Genomic DNA, 20,463 nt, shown 5'->3' with positions numbered 1-20,463 from the left:
TTATTCAAGTAATAAAAAGATGCTATATCTTCTTTAAATTGTTGCTCCTTATTTCTGTCTTTCTCTGGTTTGTGTTCCTCTCATGAAAATTAAGTTTATGGAGAGGTTATGACAGTGGGATTAACCTACAACTGTTAAGTCTTGCTGAAGGGCTCTGCAAATGCAAGAGCCCTTTGCTAAAGGGAACTTGTGTTTTGCTTTATATGCAAGACAAGGTTTACAAGAAGGGTAATAGAATATCTAGAAAAATAGACAAGCATCATATTCCAAAGTTGAATGCGAAGTAAGAACAATTGGTAAGGATATCACTAAATGCATATTACCTAGACAATTCAATATATAAAAAATAGTTTTCAAAGAGCAAAAGGGTTGCTGGTGCAAGAGAAACATGGTAAGTAGGTTATTTCCAGAGGGAAATGAATGACAGATATTGGAAGACTGTAGAAGGTGGAGACAGAGAAGTGAAAATTATGTATCATGAATGGCACATACAAATGATTATCCAGAAATAATAATGTAATGCAAAACCAATACCTAAACTGTTTACCTGATGTTGGTATCCAGTACAATTATTAATTTTAGTGGGTGGTAGTGTGTTTCATCAAAATCCTTAGGCTCAGTCCCATTTTCAAAATCCGTGAGAGCTGATGGCAAATGTAGTCATGTACCTTTGTTGGAAGCTCTAACAAGTATCCTGGGGGCAAGAGTCCTTCATTTTCATTCACATGATGATAAAGCTGAAAATACTGACAGAAAAAATAATTGGAAAAAAGAAGTGTTTTAAGACTGTGAAGTATTTTTTTCTGCTAGAGAGGTTTGAAATATTGTGCTGATTATCCTGACACCACAATTCTGAGATAATTTGTAGTCAGAGAAATGCTAGGAGCTTGCCAGCTTGGAAAAACAAGAGAGTTCAAAGCCTAATGAGTAATATGGGGCTGGAGGGGGGGAGGGGGTAGAGGGGAAGTAATATGGAAAAAAAATCACATATATGACAGAGGAAGGTGAATCATTAACATCTTATGTACGATGTTCAATATTTGGTCTTTTAAATTTTCAAAGGAAATGCGTACTCTGAACTATTGTCCTTGCTTCCAGGAGTGGCAGAGCAGTGGCAGAGGAACAGCCACCAGGGTTTTATTTGCTTCCAGTAGACAAAGACCAACACTCATCCTTCTGTTATTCTCTTGCTTCCAAATAAGGTGGCGTATACATCAGTGAAAAGCTTTATAAATAAAAGGCAGAATTACAAGAGTAGGAGGAACAAAAGTGAAAGGAAGCTTTCTAGAATTTTTATGTTGACAACTTAGATTTCCAGGAAAGTACATAATAAATGAAGCATTTTCGCTGCATAAAATCAAGATTAACTCTGTGGATTTCTTAAATCAAAATGTCATTAAATCAAAAAGTTGTAATGTGCCACAGTAATGTCTCATGTATCTGCTCTCATTTATTCACCTGTGTTTGTGAATCCAGTCACAAATATCCCCAAGGCAAAAAGCACGTGAATCACTCTCAAGACCTTCACATTCTGGGAGTTACGAACGGTTCAAAATGAGACACAAAGTAAGTTCTTCCATGTAAACAGCTACCTCTGATTAGCCAGCCAGCTACTAGAGCTGATGATTACCACCTCTCGGTGCTAACTTGCTTACATTTTGTTGTTCTATACCGCAACAGCTCAGTGCTCTGCAGCCTGCCTCTCCTCCAGCACAGTGCAGGAACTCTGGATCTGCATGTGCCTGGGTGTCCTTCCCACCACGACTACTCTTCCCAAGGGCAATGGGTCACCTTTGCTGCAGGAGATGAGTTTGGATTTGAAGGACCACATTGCCATCAGGATCTGTCATGAACAGCATTGGATGCAAATTTTTCAGATGTGAAGGGAGACCATTACTGCCTTCTGCCATGAGCTGTTGTCAGGATTTTGCCATTCTTACAGTGAAAGAGACAGTAGCTCTCACCCTGAGGTGCCGTGTGAAGCCTAACTGGTGAATAACCAGTTTGGGATGGTCAAAACAGAGTAGTATTTCAGATGTCCATGGCCATTCTCCAAACTGCTTTCATTCAAAGAGCATGTGGGAGTCATTCTCAAAGTCATCCAGGCCTTTGAGCTCTATGGATACCCAAACTGCAATGGAGTCAGTGATGGTTGGTATCCATGTGCCCAGTGCCCGTCTCTGGGCAGCTATGACAACACGGGCTACTTTTCCACTGTCATACTTGTTTTATCACATGGTTGATTTATCATTATTGATTTTATTATCATTATTGATCTTAGCAAGCTTCACCAGAAGCATACTTGATGCCCACGGCTCCTGCAGCTGTAGCCTCACACTTAACAAGGATGCTAATATCTTCTTTCAAAACAGAAACACAACTGTTCTTGGGGTTTTCATGTCTGTTTGCACGGTGAAAACGGCCATTTACCCCCCCATACAAGTGTCTGAGATGGTACCTGTGTCTGAGATGCTATGTCTCCTCGCAAATGGAGGTTCAAACATGCTGTGCATTCAGATCCAGAAGTGAGCTGAAGAAGAATGTGCTTAAAAAGCAATGCCTGTTACATTGGGTGAATGTGAGGGCTTCACTAAAGGGGACCAGATTTCCAAAATTTCTCTATGTCATCTTTCCTTTACTTGAGAAGATGGGTTGAGGGATGCCATCCTGCACCCTTAGTGCTTGCCTGCTTCACTGACTCCCCATTTGTGTCATTCAGCCAATCAATCTTTAAACAAGCATGGTTATTCTGAACCTCTTCTCTGGCCCTCTGTGCCCCTTTTGGCCTTCATGTGTACTGCTGTGTGCCCATGATGATGACCTCCTTCAGGAAAACCGAGGAATCTTGACTGTGCTTGTGAGGATGCCAAAGGTGAGGAGTGCAGCTCAGAAGGGGAAGGATGAGGGAAGACTCCTTGCCTTGGAAGCCAACAACATGCACATTGGGGGTGGGAAGTTTGACAAGGGCTAGGAAAAGGCTGATTTGGCCATGGAAGATTGAAAGGTGCCTTCCTCTCTCTTTAAATGAGATGAGATCTTTTGTACCATCCCCCTCACACCTCTTTTCAGCTCTGGCTGAAACTATTTGGTGTGGTCTGCCAAATTCCTGCCTCATGATGGGCCACCAGCACCCAATAGCCCATACCCCCTTCACCAGATAGTCATTGCAGCCAGACCTTTTCTGTCCCAAAGAAAATATCTTTGCTCTCCATGCCCAAAGCACTTAAAAGCCAAGTTCTCTATGTGGCTATTACCCATGGGAAGTCTAAAACCAATTCAGAGTGACTGGTGCCCTTTCCACTTTCTTCATGGGCCATCAATCCCCCAACACACCAATGCTTTTCTCCCCCAGAAAAAAGACACACCAGAGGGTGTATAACTTTTAGTAAAGGCTTTGAGTTTGAAGGGCAGGAATGCTTTCTGCTGAACACCACAGCATGGATCAGCAGAAGTGTTGAGACAACCCAATTTTATTACTTGGTGAGGACAAGGTGGCTGATAATTTGTAAGAACATAAACAGGGATAGGATCTGAGGGGGCTGATCAAAAACTTTCCAAACCAGGAACAGTGAAATAGAAATATGTTAGGAATGGGGAGGATTCAGTATAACCAGCAAGCTGAACTTTGTCCTATGGGACAAAAATGCAGAAAATCTGGTCAACGTGCCTGGCAAGCACAATGTCTGCCAGCGTGGACACCTTTTCCTCCCAGCCTGACCTGGGCATAGCAGTCACTGCAGGTTCTGAGCTCCCCTTTAGGCTTGGGGCCAAGCTGCTTCCCCCTCCTCCAGTTCCTCCTGACCTGCTGTGTGAAGCCCTCTGTCCTCTCCCACAGGAGCTACCACCCTCACCATTTTCCAGGAGCCTCCTGCTCTAAGAATTGCTGATGTGGCATCAAGGAGAGCTGAGATCTGCTGTCTGACCCACTGAGCATCTTGAAGGAGCCAAGGAGCATCTTTGGACCACAGCTTCGGTCATGGGTTTGTGTGCATCGAAGGATGACAGTTTCTGATGCAACTAGATATTCTGAAGCAGATTTCTTCTGCAACTCATAGCCCAAAGGCAGTTCTGTTTAAAGCCTTGTCATACCTTGCAGTCAGACTGGTAGTATAAAGAACAGTAATTCCACCAGAAGGCTCACCCATGCCTCCCAGATCCCACCCCAAAGACATGTATGAAAACACAGCATGCTTACCTGAGCTGGGGATCAGGAGTGCTGGCACAGGGAGCCATTGACACTGGCCACGGTAGACAGTGGTCTTAAGTAGTGTCCCTGAATAAAACCCTGCCTGGTATCTTCTGCATGGTGCGGGGAGGGTACTGGGGGGACAACTCTCATCTGGATTTTCCTATGTGATGTTCCTGGGACTTAGGGCACAGAAGTCCAAGTGAGTGAAAATTAGCAGCATCCAGGCAGTTAAAAGCTACATAACAATTATTATTGATACCAATTTATCAATTTTGTTCTCAAATTTACATGTACTAAATGTTAATGGGAAAGTATACTAAAGACACCACTTCATCATTCATTTAATAGGCCCAACAGAACAGAGTTGTAAGCTACAGTTATAAAAATTTAACTCAATTACTTTTTCAAACCAAACTAAGCATGGTACAACAGCTGACAGTCTGAAGTTCAGAGGTGGAAGAGAAACTCCTTTAATACCCTCATTAGCAGTGCTGGAAAGAATGAGCGAGTTATTTCTTAAAACTTGCACTATCTAATATTATACCGCATTCTCTATGGTGATGACATTTGAAACATGCACAGTCTATAATAAACAAGAAGACCTGCAAGTTTGGCAAGGGAGAAGACAGACTTGAAGAGCTACTTGATAATGTGGTGGAATCTGCTGTCATGTCAGAAGATGCTTAAGACAGGAGAAACCAGGTGAAAATCTGTTGCCTGTGTCACATGTGATGTCAGAGTGAAAGACCCAACCTTTGCTTCTGGCCTACACATTGTATAAATCTATAAAATTGCCACATATATTTTGTTGACTTAAAAACCTATCTAGGCTTTGACAGAGCAAATTCCCTTCCAACCGCAGTAGTTGGATTATTTGTTTCTGGAACTATATAACACCATCTGTTAAAATCTAGTCTGACTTTCCCAGTGATTTAGAGAGAGACAGTGTTAGGAGACACATTAGTAATTTAAATACAGATAATTCTCTTCTGTACTGCCATTAACATCAATCATTATAATCAACTGTCTTTATACATCTCCTTTGCATACTGAAAGTACAGAAGACAAGAAGCACAGGCATCCCGAGTTCAGATGAGAGGATCCAAGTTAGACCTGAGGTCAGCCAGGAAAGGGGGTTTCCTGCTAACTGGAAACTTCATCTTTTTCAGAATTGAGTTTCAGTTTGAATCGGATGAAATCTTTTTTTCTTCCCAGTCCTCCAGTCAGCAGGAAGCTGCTCAGACACTGGAACAGCTCAGCTAAGCTGCCTCCCTCCTAAGACCAACAGCAAAGCCAGGTATCAGTGTCACTGAAAGCTGGGGCTTCCCAGACTCCCAGGCTCCATGGCCAGTCTGCCAGGGGACAGCTGTGGGCAGACATCTGGGGAGGGGGAGACGGGGTTGCCTCAGGACTCTGGACATTCAGCTAAAGTTCACTGAGTGCAATAAATTTTAGTCTCTTAAAAAAAAATCTATTAAATACAATTTGTTCCATCAGAAAACTTTAAACCTAACCTCTTAATCTGGAAGCTCTAAGGCACCGGTTTTCACAACACAAAGGAGAAAGACAGTGGACACAGTACCACATGTCACACAGTCACAATAGCACTAACAACAATGGGAACTGAAGTTTCAAGTTACGGAAACTCCCATAACATACCTGAGTATCAGGAACCTTTTCCTGCTCTCCCTTCAGGTGTGATCCCTAGAGAGAGCAGCTGAGCTTCAGCCGGCTGCACTCCAACCCCCCCCCCCCCACCACCCTCCTACTGCCCACAGACGTCTTACTGTTTCTTTTGCCCCCTTACAAACACAAGTGACTTCTCCCCTGCTCAGGCTGGAAACTAACTTATGGCAAGATGCTCCTTTTGTACAGTGCGTGTGTGGCACCCAGCACAGGAGGGCTCTCTAGCACTCGCCTGACGCAACAAAGAAGAAAATACAAATAATACCTCCCCCATTAAAACTGTTATCAAAATATACAGTTCTCTGACAGGTGGTTATTCAGCTATCTTATTTTTGGAGATGTAAAGGACTTTTTGTTTAATTAGCAGTCCAGCTGCTCTCTGGTAAGAATATTACCCTTTAGTATGAGAATGAGGTCCTGCAGATTGCTGACTTCTCCTAACACAGAAATGAAGCCAGGGGAAATTGAAGGTATTCATTATCTTGATAGAGGTTCTCAGAAATATTGCAAGATGATACCTCTAGCGTTTTTGGACTTTCCAGTGTGCTCCGGAGAGAGACAACTACCCTGCTAGGCAATTATCCTAAATAAACCATACCTGAACCTTAGGCTGTAGCACATTCATCCTGTATTGTTTCATCTTGCATCTGACATGCTGTACTGTGCAAAAATTATTTTGTCCTAAGTCTCTTAAAGTCCTTCATATAATCCTCTGCTAGGCAGACCTTTTACAGCCCTACTTTCTCATGTCAGCTGAGAGAAAAAAATATTACTCATTGCATGTTTGGAGCCTAAATCAGTCTGGACCACAGTCACATTTTGTTCATATCTTTCTGGAGGTGCAATGACCACAGTGAATAAACTTCCAGTTTCTAAATGGTCTTCAGGCAAACAAACACATGTCCCCTGTAGGTTTGACAGGGCAAGACTTTCTGCACAGAGCCAGAAACTGACTGAAGGTTTTGGAGTTTTCATTGCAGCCTGTCACAGTGTGGTTATAAAGAGAAAAGGGATTATATGAAAACTACACCTTCTCCCTCTGCAGATGTGCTCCTTGTGTATCTGAGTCAGCACTGCTAATGCTATGAAAACTCCACCCCCCTTTTCTAAAAACAACAAAAAAAAAAACCCCAACAAAAAACAAACTCTGAAAGGCCAATCAAAGAGTGCACAAAAATCTTTTAACTTGGGCACTCAAATAGAGACAATACCTTGTAACTAAATCAACAGTCTTATCTGGAAGCTACAGAAAAGTAGGACAGCCTGCTTCTTGTGTCTTAATTTGATCATCCAAGGTAGAAAATATTGGTTTAAATCTGTTATACCTAAAAATACAATCAGTGTTTTGTTTTCACACTGCAGGAGCATTTATAAAGATGAATGGTATGTCACACTGGGTGAACAGGGGATGATTGTCCTTTCCTTCAGTACCAGAATGGAGGATCATTAGATGAAACTACTAACAACCCGAAGGTTCAGAATAAACAAATGGAGGTGGTTCCTCACACCATGTGTAGCTAAGTTGTAGGAATCATTGCTAGCGTGTTATTGCAGATACTTAAGTTTATACCAGCATGAATTCAAAAGGCTACTGGATGGATTGATGGAAGAAAGTACATCTGAGGGTATTAAGTACTATCCCCAGCTCAGGAAATTATTGTACTTCAAATGGCAGAGGATGGACAAGTATCATTTCATGTTCTCATATTCTTCTTTAGACATTTTAGTAATTTTAGGGGAAAGAAGGTTGGGTCGGACCGAAGGTCCATGTAGCCCCATAGTCTGTTCTCAGCTTTGGTTGGTAGTGGATGCATAGTTTAAATACAGTGCATTTATACTCGCTACATATGGCCATTTATACTGGCCACAGCTAGAAACAGCACAGGGGGGCTGGCCTGAGACTCAGGCTTTGCTGCATGAAGGCTACTGCTGCCACTGGCAACACACTTGAGGGAGAGGAATGAGAGAGGCATGAGCCTGCCATCTGCACTGAACTGACTGTAGGTCAGTCAGGAGCATCACTGACGTGTGCGATTCACACAGTCCTCATATCAGGGTAGAAGACCCTTTGCCCACCAAGGATGTAAATGAAACGTTGGGTTGAAACACAAAAAGCAATGCATTGTAAACCTTTAACTTCATGAGTTTGGCCCTCGCATCTTTACTAGGTGTCTGAACAGATTTCAGTCTCCTTGAATTTATTCATTATTCAAAGCAATCTGACAAAAATTACCTAGTCCAGAATGTACAAGTACATGCACAAGTCACAGTGTGCAATTCTGGTTTTTAATGGAGAAATAGCCTTCTCAAAATCAGTTCTCTATAGAGAATATTCATAGGATATCTCGAATTTTCAGGAAAGTAAGAAATAGTATCTACTTCTTTCTCTCTGCATTTCAAAATATCAAGCATATCCAAATGAGGACAAAGTAGTACTGTGCTAATCACTGCACAAAGTACAAATGAGGAATTTGGCACCTCTCTCCTGTAGATAGGATGAAAATTCCACCAGAAGAGAAAGAGGCTCCAAAGGCACCCAGGAAGACTGCAGCACAGTGAGGAAATTAATCCGGAGTCTCAGAGTTGAGCCTTCACACAAGGCAAACCTTTCTTGGATTAAGTCTCCATTGGTAGAAGAAGTATGATTTTATAATGATGACTGCATAGTGCCAGAACGCTATAGCCAGCTCACAGACAGCAGGCAGGGACTGGCCCAGGTTAGTTACCTGTACTTTCAGTTATGGGAAACTGAAAGAAAAAAAAAAAAAAGAGCCACACAAAAGTGGCGAGATGCTGAGCTCCACAGGGTTTAACGGTAAGAATATTTTCACCAGGAGTCAGCAGACTGCACTGCATTGGAGGCTGTGTTGGCATGAGAGAGGAGAGGAGGTTTCACCTGTCTGTATCCTGATGCGTGGGACTTAACTATGCATACAACACTGAGGCTCTGAAAAAGCAACACTGAAAATAATAAAGGATGAAAACCTTCTGGTTTTGTTCCTCTGAGCCGAGGCTTGCTCCAGCACCTTCTACATCCTAGACCAAGTAGCCTACCACCACACTGATGACCTACCTTACTCTGATCCACACTGACATTTCAATTTTCTCAATACACGTCTGTTTTCATCAAAGCTTTCAACACATTTTGATTCTGCTCCTGTTCAGGAAAAAAAAAAAAAAACCAATCTCAGAGGTTGTTCTGCTTGACCAAGATCTCTTCTGAGGAGAGATTTAAGAATTCATGGAAGAAGAGGATCCAGGCTGGGCAGTTGGCTCCCTAGCTCTTCTGTGAGCCCAACTCAAGTAATTTTTGAGTAGTGACTCTCTCACCCCATCCTTTACTTTGTGATATTAACATGATGCTAGACACTAACTCACCACTCTGGAGACATATGTTAGAGAGGCAAAATATCTAGTCATCTTTAGGCAGTTTGCCACCATCCATCACCAAGCCCATTTCAGAGACAACTGCAGAAAGTTGGATCAGAAAGTAGATTTCAAACCACATTACACATGGGAAACAAATGTTATCCAGGAAACCTTTTTACAGGTCTAAATTATAAATCATTCCTTGGAAGAATTTTTATTTTGGAGAAGCGTTTGGTGAGATGCTGCATTTGACCACAGACAGCTGGGCTGTTTAATCATTTAGTATCATTTACATCCATAGCAACTTATTGAATCCACTGTGTATATCTGACTACAAAACTTCAGTGAAAAAAAATAACATACATAGATGTATGTCTCTGTGTGTTTAAGTATAGACTTAGAATTATATATACTAATATATATTTATATATACTAGTATACACACAAAAAACTGCAGTGTCTGATGTGATTACAGCATCTCATCTTACAATAAAGAAAATAGAAGAACAGATTTTTTTTTTAACTCAGTTCACTGAGGACACTGAAATTTCAAAGGCAAGAAGAGTTCTTATTTTAATAAAACATTTCTTTTCAGCTTTTGCATTTAACAGTTGCATGGAGCTAATGCTACATAAAGGACAGGGACAATTAGCAAGAATGAGTCTAATTTGTTTTGATTGTCCACAGTAAAAAGGTGATGCAAATGAATGCCTCAGCTCTTACAAAGTTAATTTGGTTTCCCAATAAGCTCTTAGTGATATATGTAAATACACTTCAGTATTTGTATTTTGGGAATATAATATTCAACCTAATTCAGCACAGCATGATACTGCTCACATAAATAAATGTAAGTAAGCCAGTATATGAAGAACTAAAGGAAAAGGTAAAGCTATTTGCAGGAGAGAATACTATAATGTTGAAAAGCACGTGATGAAATTATTAAGGATATATTGAAACAGAATAAGGAGGACAACTCTTGCTTTTCCTTTCTGATGTGTCCTTCTAGAGTCTGATCACAGCCTTCTTGGAGCTGTTTGGTTTGAAGGAAAAATCAGAGCCTGCAAGCAGAACCAGTTTTAAAGATGAACACCTCTGGCTAGTGAGCCCAAAAGACAATGAGTATTTTAGGTAGCAGCATAAAACATCCATCATGCTGGTGCAGACATCCAGGTGTGCATGTGAAGGGAGAGGATTTGCATTTGCCAGAAGGCTCCGCGGGTCTAATGCTTGTCCACAACCGCTAGCTCGCATATCCAGCATTGCCCTCTTGAAGTTTAGGGTAAGGTTGTTTCCTGTGAAGGACCACTATTTTCTAAGTGTGGTTCAACCTTCTGTTTGAGACATCCTCTTTAAAACTAGAGGAAAATTTACACTTGGTGCTTGCCCTCTCTGTCAAAAATTATGCTGCTCAGGGGAAACTGCATAGTAGAAACTGAAGTGGAACTATTCCATGCATTTGTTCCAATAGTCTTCATCACAGACAAATTGACATGAGATATTGACAATAAGCAAGATTGATATCAGCAACCTAGTACTGAACAGCCCAGATACCAATTCTGTGAGTCATTTGATCCGTAAGTATGGGCTCCCTGAGGTTACCAACAGGAGCCATTCAATATTCCACAATTGCCATCTGTCACATCTATCCCATTTATCTATGCGTTTATAGAGGGTGGGACTTCCACCAGGTCTCAGATCTGCTTTACTTCATCTTTTATTTAAAACATGGAAAAAAAATATCTCCTGATTAGTATTTCCTATGCAAGGTTCTTATTCTTCTGGGAGTCTCCCCTTACAATCACAGGGGTGTCTGGGCAAAGGCCATTCTCTGTTCCTGGCAGCTGCTGCATGGCCACAGTCTCCGAGAGCAGCAATTGTAGATCTGTTCCTGTCTTCTGCTCTTGTCCACTACACTGTGAAACTAGCATTGCTTTGCTTTTCAAGACACTGTTTGAAAGAGGATAGAGAACCTGAAAGCAAATGAGTGATGAAAGCCGCCTGCTTTCCAAAGCAGCTAGGTCTGCTCAAGAAGACAAAAGGCAAGACAGTGGCACATGTTTTGCATAGTCAATAGCCCCCTCATGTGCAATATATTCCATTTATGGTTTAAGAACAATTCATCCCTTTGTAAAGATTGCCCACTGCAACCACAGTACTGCAAAGGTCGGGAAGAATTGGCTTATCTACTGCACACATGTTAGTCACACAAACTAAAGCCTATGAATTGTGCAACAACCCAGTGTTTTGCACTTTCGGGTTCAGCAGTCTGACCTTTGTTAAGTGTCTCCCATCCCATCTATAACTTAAGCATACCATATTCCTCAGTGCTTCATTATAAATCAATTTCCCATAGATAGTAGTACAAGGCTGTATTTTTTTTCCTTAAGCTATACAGGCATACTCTGTATAACAGTTTTAACCAAAACTCAGGTTAAAGATGCAAAATAGATAGGCTGGATTACATCGGTATAACCTATTGTGCCAATTTCACTTGATAGCACCAAGGAACTGAGCAAATCTATGTGTTATTGGGCAAAGGAGATTCAGCTGAAGGAGAACTAGAGCAGAACTCAAGCCCACTCCTGTAAGGCTGAACTCTTCGGAGAGTATTTGCAGTACCTACTTCAGGTACTCAAATCAAGCACTCGGTGTGGCCCACGTAAAGGGAAGGACTCATGCAGAAGACAGTTCAGAGCACTGATGCTGAATGTAACCTCTGCCAGAATTTATCTCTCTCTGTCTCCATTGACCAGGTACTGAACCTGAGAAGACTGGATATTGGACTTAGTCATCTCCAGTTAAGATTCCTGAAGTAGACGATTTTGAGTATCTGCTAATGTACAGATTTGGGCTATGATTTGCAGTAATCCCATATCACTCCAAAGCATTTGTCAGCATTTTCATATTCAATAAATAGTTGGAATTTTTACAGAACTTTGTTCGTGGCACGCGAGTATTAGCTGAGCTCCGCAACACATTTGTTATGCAGCTAAGTATATGATATGGCTCAGGGGCTTGGCCATGGTTCCAGGTCTTATTTAAGATCACACAATTCAGTAGAGACACTGGGAATAATTATCTAGGGGTCCCCCTTCTAAAATAGCTAAGCAACATCCCTCTCTCTTACATCCGTTAACTTTGGCATTTTTCCTAACATCTTACAAAATTCCCTAAAAAGGCTTTCTAAGACAAAGCAACAGTCTTGAATTTGTAGAGCTCAATCTGTCCTTTATATATAGACTTTTTTTGTTTTTAGTTTTGGGGTTTGGACCTGTCTAAGCCTAAGACGTCTCTGCTGAAAGCATTTAAAAAGGACTTCAAGTCCCAAGAGCCACACTTTCTGAGTATGTAACGTGGGAACCTTAAGAGTCCAGATTTTCATTAAGTGCAGAGCAATTTCCCAGTAGGGATCAGGCCTCTTTCTTTAACATGCACCTGAAAAGGGGGGTGTCCAAGGGTCCCAGCCACCACTGGAAACTGTGCTTTGCTCTCCTGGTGAGGCATTCTTCTGACCCTGAAAGAGAGCTCGACTCTCTTGACCCTTCTCGTCAGGCATTCCAGCGGGATGACAACAAAGCTGCCAGCTTCATAGGGACATGTTAAAGCTATTTTTAAAATCTTCTGCTCTCTGTCAGTTATAACACCCTTTCTGAAGGTTAAAATAGAAACTAGTTGCCAGCATCTACAAACTAAACCCCAATAGTTACTTTTGGCACAGTCTGACACATTCTTGGCAGTCTCAACAGGGAGGCCAGGAACAGGCTGGACATAAAGCCACTGACATCCTATCTGAAAACAACCCAGCCATACTGGAGAAAATTGTTTAAAACCCTATATTGAAATAAAAATCTCTTCAAACAAGATTATCATCATATATGGACAAAGTGTAACTTTTAAATCCATTTTTGCAGAGCACGGGAGTGCAGTCCCTCTCACCAAGGCACAGGCGCTGAGATCTGTACTTGTAGTAGGAGCACTACTAAAACCAGCAAGACAGAATGCAAATGTGCTACCAAGTCGAACAGCAGACACATTAAGAGAAGAGGGAAATTGTGTTCCCAGAATTTCAGCCCATAACAGACGTAAAAAAAAAAAATCAGATTTATTCAAACAGATGCTCAGTAAATTCTAATCAGAGTTAAATCTGGAGCTTTTCCCTTTTTTTTTTCATGTTTTTGCATTAACTGTTACTGGTATGCATGTGAAGTACCAGCAGTCCCTTATAACAAGCAAATATGCACACTCTCCTAAAAACGCCAATGATTCAGCAACAGCACTCATTAACCAGGCCCAATCCCACAGAAGGGTCTTGTTATCAAGGAACTCTGAACAGCATTATTTAATTATTGCTAGCTGTAAAGCAGCCATTACTACAGAAGGTTGTAATATTTTACAAAGGAAAATCCATTACTTCAAGGAAAAAGTAAATGTCTTGTCCACGCAGAGGAACATTTCTTTAGTTTCTCAGAAAGATGACCAAGGAAATTGGCTAGCAAGAACAACATCAATTCTGTTTCTTCTGTAGATAGAAAACACAATACATTGCATCTTAGGAATGATAACAAGAGCAGATGATGGGAAAGGAGGATCCAATGATGTTTTTCACTTTGTAGCATCTTTCTAGGCTTTGAGCTCAGCCCCTGTGAGATAGAAAGCTGGTGAACCACTGGTGAAAATCAAAGATGTACTTGCCGGAACCTTGACCAACATTTTGCCAGCTTATGCCAGCTTTCCTCAAAAAGACTCACTGATTTGTTTTTACATCTCTAGTTAGAATCTCCAATTTGAGCAACACTTGCAGAAAATTACTGAGTATCTAGCTCTCCAATTCTTCTCAAATTTAAAATGCTAAAACAGAAGCACTTACTATGTAGAACAACTTACAGCCTACTGAGGATACCTAACTATACCTCAGCCTACTCAGCGATCTCAATATGGTTGAAAAATTAACAAATTAATGTTGAGAGAGGTCTTAAAATCTTTAAATGGAAGACAGAGTACTCAAGAAAAGCATGATTAGTGCACCTGAACCCAAAAACTAGCATAAAGGAACTACTCCATCACAACGAGCTGAACATCAGCAAGACAGTTAAAGATAAGAAAGAGAGATGAAATGAGTCTAACTGAAGTTTCTTTTGCAGAAGAGACATTTTAAGCTGAGAATCCCAAGCTCTGGTGCAAAAACTGGTGAGTTGCATAGTCTCTCATTTAAAAGTAACAGAACTCATTTATATTCCTTGTGGCTACACCAACAAGCCATCAGAATTACAACGGAGGTTCAATATAAGTGTTAAAAAAATCAGGAGACAAAAAAAAAGAACCAAAAGTACATATAAACACTAGCCAATCAACCCAGAAATACCACTGGTGACTCTTAAACTTATCTCAGCATTTTGAGGAGCTCAGTTTGTGATCTCAGTATTATTTGCAGATGCGTTTGGACCGTAAATCTGAGATACAGGACTAAGTATCCGCTAAAACATGAGAATATTCCAGCTAGGTTTTTGGTATAAAGACTTATGAATTCAGAAAGTTAGTTACTGGCACACAATTACTTCAGGCTTACCCACGAGTGTGGGTTTGCTTCTGTGTCACAGGAGGAGAAATAGGCAGGTTTGCAAAAGGGAAGAAGGAGGCAAAGGATTCCCTATCTCTAGGGAAGTTCAAGGAGCATGCAAATCTTCAGGATGGCTCTTTCAAAACCCATTAAATTGGCTGGCTGAGTCTGACTGCTTGAAGGCTTTTCCAGCCCCTCTTGACTCGACTATTTTATTTTCACTTATAGACAACCCTCATGAAAGCATGTATTTAAGATAGCTATAGCTATGCATAATATTGTAGAACTTCATAGGTTTTCTCAGTGTAACAAATAAGCCTTCATTTTGCCAAGTCAGATTTTTTCTCTAGAACATCTTGCCACAGTTACTCTTCCTATTCAGTTAGGCTGCTTAAACAAATAAATCTCGGACCCTCTAGTGCTGTATCCTTCATATTTAAACTGTTAGTCTACACATAACTATTCTGTGCCTTCTGCACTTAATCTCTCAGGCTCTCTTGCTTATATATCCGCTTGTGTTCAGGATGATTAAGTGCTGGATGGAATTTATAGGCAAAGCGAAGCCCTGTTTGTCATCCAAGTTTTGCTATGCTAGAATTAACTCAGTAGCACCTGCATACTGACTTATAAAGAAAATGTGCTGGTTTGCACAGGGGTAGAGTTAATTTTCTTCATAGTAGCTAGCATGAGGCTATGTTGTGGATTTGTGCTGAAAACAGTGCTGATAACACAGGGATGTTTTCGTTACTGCTGAGGGGTGCTTACACAGAGCCAAGGCCTTTGCTGCTTCTCACCCCACCCCACCAGTGAGCAGGCTGGGGGTGCACAAGGAGTTGGGAGGGGACACAGCCGGGACAGCTGACCCTCACTGGCCAAAGGGATATTCCATGCCAGATGAGGTCATGCTCAGCATGTAAAGCTGGGGGAAGAAGGAGGAAGGGAGGGACATTCAGAGTGATGGCGTTTGTCTTCCCAGGTAACCATTGCACATGATGGAGCCCTGCTTTCCTGGAGATGGCTGAACCCCTGCCTGCCCCTGGGAAGTGGGGAATGAATTCCTTGTCTTGCTTTGCTTGTGTGCATGAGTTTTCTCACTTTTACTCTTCTGATTTGTCTCTCCCCCCACTTGGGGGGATTGAGCGAGCGGCTGCATGGTGCTTAGTTGCTGGCTGGGGTTAAATCATGACAGTCCCTTTTTGGTGCCCAACGTAGGGCTTGAAGGGTTCAAGGCAATGACAGATTTGATGGGAATGTGCTAGATTGAATTTATAGCTGTTATGGCTGTTTTGCTGTTAATTCACATGCTCCTGTGCTTGCCATGGGGCTTGCTTGTCTGACTGTATCATAGAGTCTCATAGCAGCTCTTTAGTGGCTGCTTTTTGCTTTTGCTGCTGTAGTGCTGTGCTGCTTATCATCTTACTGTGCTGTGCCTGGGAACATTCTGATAACAGCGATGGTGATGCACCTGGGCTGGCCAAAGGCCAGGGCATCGCTGCTGTTTCTGTGCTGCTGGACTGGACAGGCTGGAATTCCTGCGTGAACTCAAGTTGAAGGGACTGTGGCCTGTGGATGAGTCCACGTGGGACACCCTGAAGCATCTGTGGCCGTGAATAAGTCCACACCTGAGCTGGCACATCTCTGTGGCCGTGGTTATGTTTGTGCCACATGCGGCAGGTATACCTCTGAAGGGATTGTAGCCCAAGGGTGAATCCACGCTGGAACAGGTGCAGCTCAAAGCGATTGTGGCTGTGGATAAGACTATGCTGCAGCAGGTGCACCTTGAAGCATCAGTGGCTGTGCATGAGGTCATGCTGGAGCACCTCAAAAAGTGTGGCCATGGATGAGCCCACTCTCTGCTCAAGCACTCTGTACTTTATATCTCATTTTTCTTCTTGCAGCAGTTACTGGAAAGCTTTGGAAGTGTGATTTTAGCATGCAGCATTCAGCTGTGTAAAGGCAGCTGGTCAGAGATTCTATAGTTTTTAAATATAATCACATATAAAATATTGATGTTTATTTGTCTGGGGTTTTGGGGGGTTTTTTTGTTTTGTTTTTTTTTTTTTTATTCTGTAAGAGGCAGGGTGGTCCTATGATCAACTCAATGCATTGTGCTCCAAATAGGTGGAACCATGTATCATTTGTACTGTAGCCTTCCTCAGGAAATTGTGTTCAAAATGTTGCACACATTCTTTGCATCTTGGGTTTTTGCAGCTGCTGTAATTATTTCTACCTCATTTTATCTTGTCTGGGAAATTCAGATTTCAAGTTCTTCAGGCTTGTTTTTTTCTGAGCTGCTTATATTTTGCTTAGCACAGAGAGACTTGCATACCAATACAGACCTATATGATTTGAATGACAAATAACTACCAAACAAGAACAATTTGAGGAAATGTGCTTTTTCTAACTCTTCAGGCCTTTTCTCTAACACCTTTTTCTAAGCAACATGAGCATGAATGGAACAGAACAGCCTAAGAAAAAGCCCTCACATTAGAGCCCATTCATCACTCTCCCCCTGCTTCCCTACCCAACTTCCAAAAAATGCAGGAAATTGGGATGAAAAAATGCAAGAAACAAGGTAAACTGTGAAAACTTCTGAAAGTCTAAAACGAACTGGGAGGCAAAGCAGTCAAATTTTAGGATGGCCAACTCACATATGCTAGAAAGTCTATGAAAGAAGCACCCCCCTGCTTGGTCAGGAAGCAAAGCCCTCAGCCATTTGCTCAGTCATTAGCTGACTCACTTCTCCCCTGCAGCAGTATCATGTATTCAGATTCCAGCTGTACTTCTGGGACAAACCAGCTTGTCCTTTCCCAAAAAGCTCCTACCAGCTTATTTCAGACTCTCTTCATATACTGTAATTCTGTCTTTCACAGGAGCTCCCGCATTTCTACTGAAACTGAAACTCTGCAGTACCCTCAAACTTCAGACAACCTGCACCCTCCTGTCCAGTGAAAATAATTACCTGATTAAAACACCTTGAGGCTTGTGGTGGGTTTACCCTGGCTGGGGGCCAGGTGCCCACCAGAGCCGCTCTATCACTCCCCTCGTTCACCAGACAGGGGAGAAAAAGTATAACGAAAAGCTTGTGGGTCGAGATAAGGACAGGGAGAGATCACTCACTAATTATCGTCACGAGCAAAACAGACCGAACTTAAAGAGCAAATTCATCTAATTTATTACTAAGCAAAACAGAGTAGAGCAATGAGAAATAAAACCAAATCTTAAAACACCTCCCCCCACCCTTCCCATCTTCCCGGGCTCAACTTCACTCCCGGCTTCAACCTCCACCCCCCCTCAGCAGCACAGGGGGACGGGGAGTGGGGGTTACGGTCAGTTCATCACACGGTGTTTCTGCCGCTTCTTCCTCCTCAGGGGGAGGACTCCTCTCATCGTTCCCCTGCTCCAGCATGGAGTCCCTCTCACAGGAGACAGTCCTTCACGGCCTTCTCCAGCGTGAGTCTCTCCCACAGGCTACAGTCCTTCACGAACTGCTCCAGCGTGGGTCTCTCCCACGGGGTGCAGACCTTCAGGAACAGACTGCTCCAGCGTGGGTCCCCCACGGGGTCACAAGTCCTGCCAGCAAACCTGCTCTGGCCTGGGCTCCTCTCTCCATGGGTCCACAGGTCCTGCCAGGAGCTTGCTCCAGCGCGGGCTTCCCACGGGGCCACAGCCTCCTTCAGGTGCCTCCACCTGCTCCGGCGTGGGGTCCTCCACGGGCTGCAGGTGGAATCTCTACACCCCCTCATCCTCCCTCCATGGGCTGCAGGGGGACAGCCTGCTTCATCATGGTCTTCACCACGGGCTGCAGGGGGATCTCTGCTCCGGCACCTGGAGCACCTCGTCCCCCTCCTTCTGCACTGACCTTGGTGTCTGCAGATGTTCTTACATCTTCTCACTCCTCTCTCTGGCTGCAAAAGCTCTCTCTAACTGTTTTTCTTTTTCTTAAATATGTTATCACAGAGGCGCTGATTGGCTTGGCCTTGGCCAGCAGCGGGTCCATCTTGGAGCCGGCTGGCATTGGCTCTGTCAGACACAGGAAGCTTCTAGCAGCTTCTCACAGAAGCCACCCCTGTAGCCCCCCCGCTACCAAAACCTTGCCACGCAAACCCAACACAAGGCTATGAGACAAGTTTTTTAATGTCTTCAGGTGGAATGGGCCAATGTGAAGGACATGCTGTTTCTTTGCTGCTTTTACGCTAACTTCTTTTGAGCCAGACTGTATATGATTAGGTCCCTGGAGCCAGGATCACTGCAATATAGAGACAACAGATATATCAGAATTCAGCTGCAAACCTGGGACTTTGGGAGAGGCTATGAGCATGGCAATGAAGCTGGACTAGATAAAATATGCAACTCCAAGCTTCTCCATTAATGTTCAGGGACTTACAGGACTCCTATGAGTCTAGTCTTTGGACATTCGAATGGGTAAAAATAGAGTAACGATTGCCTTTGGTCCTGTTTCAGTAGGGTCCTCCGAGTACTCCATTCTCTACACGAAATTGCTCTAACAATGAATTACGTGCATGCAAGAAAAACAAGGGAAAGGAGAGGAGAAGGAATAAATTCCACATTTGGATCTGAAATTGGGTATTTCAATGCAAGAGTGGATTGCATGCCTGCAGATAGTGAAACACGTTATATTTTTAGTTAGCACATGTAGTAATATCTGCGTCTGTGCTCACTCTTTGCTCTCACAGAAGTTAGAGCTGTAACTGATCAGCAGGTTTACTGATCACCAGGGAATTCTTCTTCTTTGGCTCCCCTTCTTATCAGGTATTCATTTTTCTTACTAGCAGTTGCTGTAGGAGCTTACAGTTATGAAAAGGAATCACCTCTCTCTGGAAGCTGGGCCACTGATGTCTGTACAGAGCCACACTTTTGTACTTTGTATGCAATGAGAGGTGACACAGAAAGCAGAGCCCTGGTGTGGCAGGTTCCCCCTTGTCTCCACACAGCGGATCACGGATGTTTCTACTGAATCTACTGGGCAGAAACCAGCAGGGGTGTGTGGAAGAACCTGTCCACTTCCTGAACAGCTTTGGGAAGCCCCACAGTGACCACAACTCCAAAGACATACTCTATGATCTCCACACATCCTTCTACCTCCCACAGGCTTTGTTCCTGTGCTGTAAGAAGGTCTATGCTGTTTCTTTACCCTTCTAGTTATTCTTCTGTTCCTTCATCTTGTTAAATACATGTATCACTAGACTGAGTTATGGCATCATGCCACTTCGGTGGCACCCCTCCTCCTCCACTGATGCTTCCTCCGTCTGTCACCACACCTTTACTCAAAAGAATTGAAGTTAGACCCAGGTCTGTAAGCAAACCCCTGAGCTTAGCTGTCCTGATGCAGAGGTCTGCTCGTGAGGAGATGTATCCAAAGCATTCCAGTGTAGGCTCAAGTCGTCTCTCCAAGTTCAGAGCTCTTGCTCATGAACTCCTCAAAGCAAAGATCTTGTCTTCTCTGTGCAATTAAATTTGTAGTGCCACATGGGGGAGCTTATGCTGTGACTACAGCTCATCGCTTCCAGATCAAGAGAAAAGCACTGCCCAGCAGCACTAAGGACTTCAGCCACTGGAAACTGTCCAGGAAAGGGTGGTTGAAAATCGTGACATATGCGTATGTAGTGCACACACACTAATAAGAAAGATGTTCCTTCTC

At 42.9% G+C, this 20,463-nt stretch overlaps 1 long non-coding RNA gene across 1 annotated transcript in view; it reads right to left on the bottom strand.

Annotated features, from left to right (window-relative positions):
* LOC142601049 (uncharacterized) overlaps window positions 1-20,463 on the bottom strand; it is a 133,732-nt gene that overhangs the window by 93,814 nt on the left and 19,455 nt on the right. The gene's annotated exons all lie outside the window — the stretch shown is intronic.

The sequence above is a fragment of the Balearica regulorum genome, chromosome 3 (genome assembly GCF_011004875.1).
Source record: "Balearica regulorum gibbericeps isolate bBalReg1 chromosome 3, bBalReg1.pri, whole genome shotgun sequence".
In the NCBI taxonomy this organism is placed as follows: Eukaryota; Metazoa; Chordata; class Aves; order Gruiformes; family Gruidae; genus Balearica; species Balearica regulorum.
Note: the sequence above shows the minus strand (reverse complement) of the source record. Positions and strands in the feature narration are given on the sequence as shown.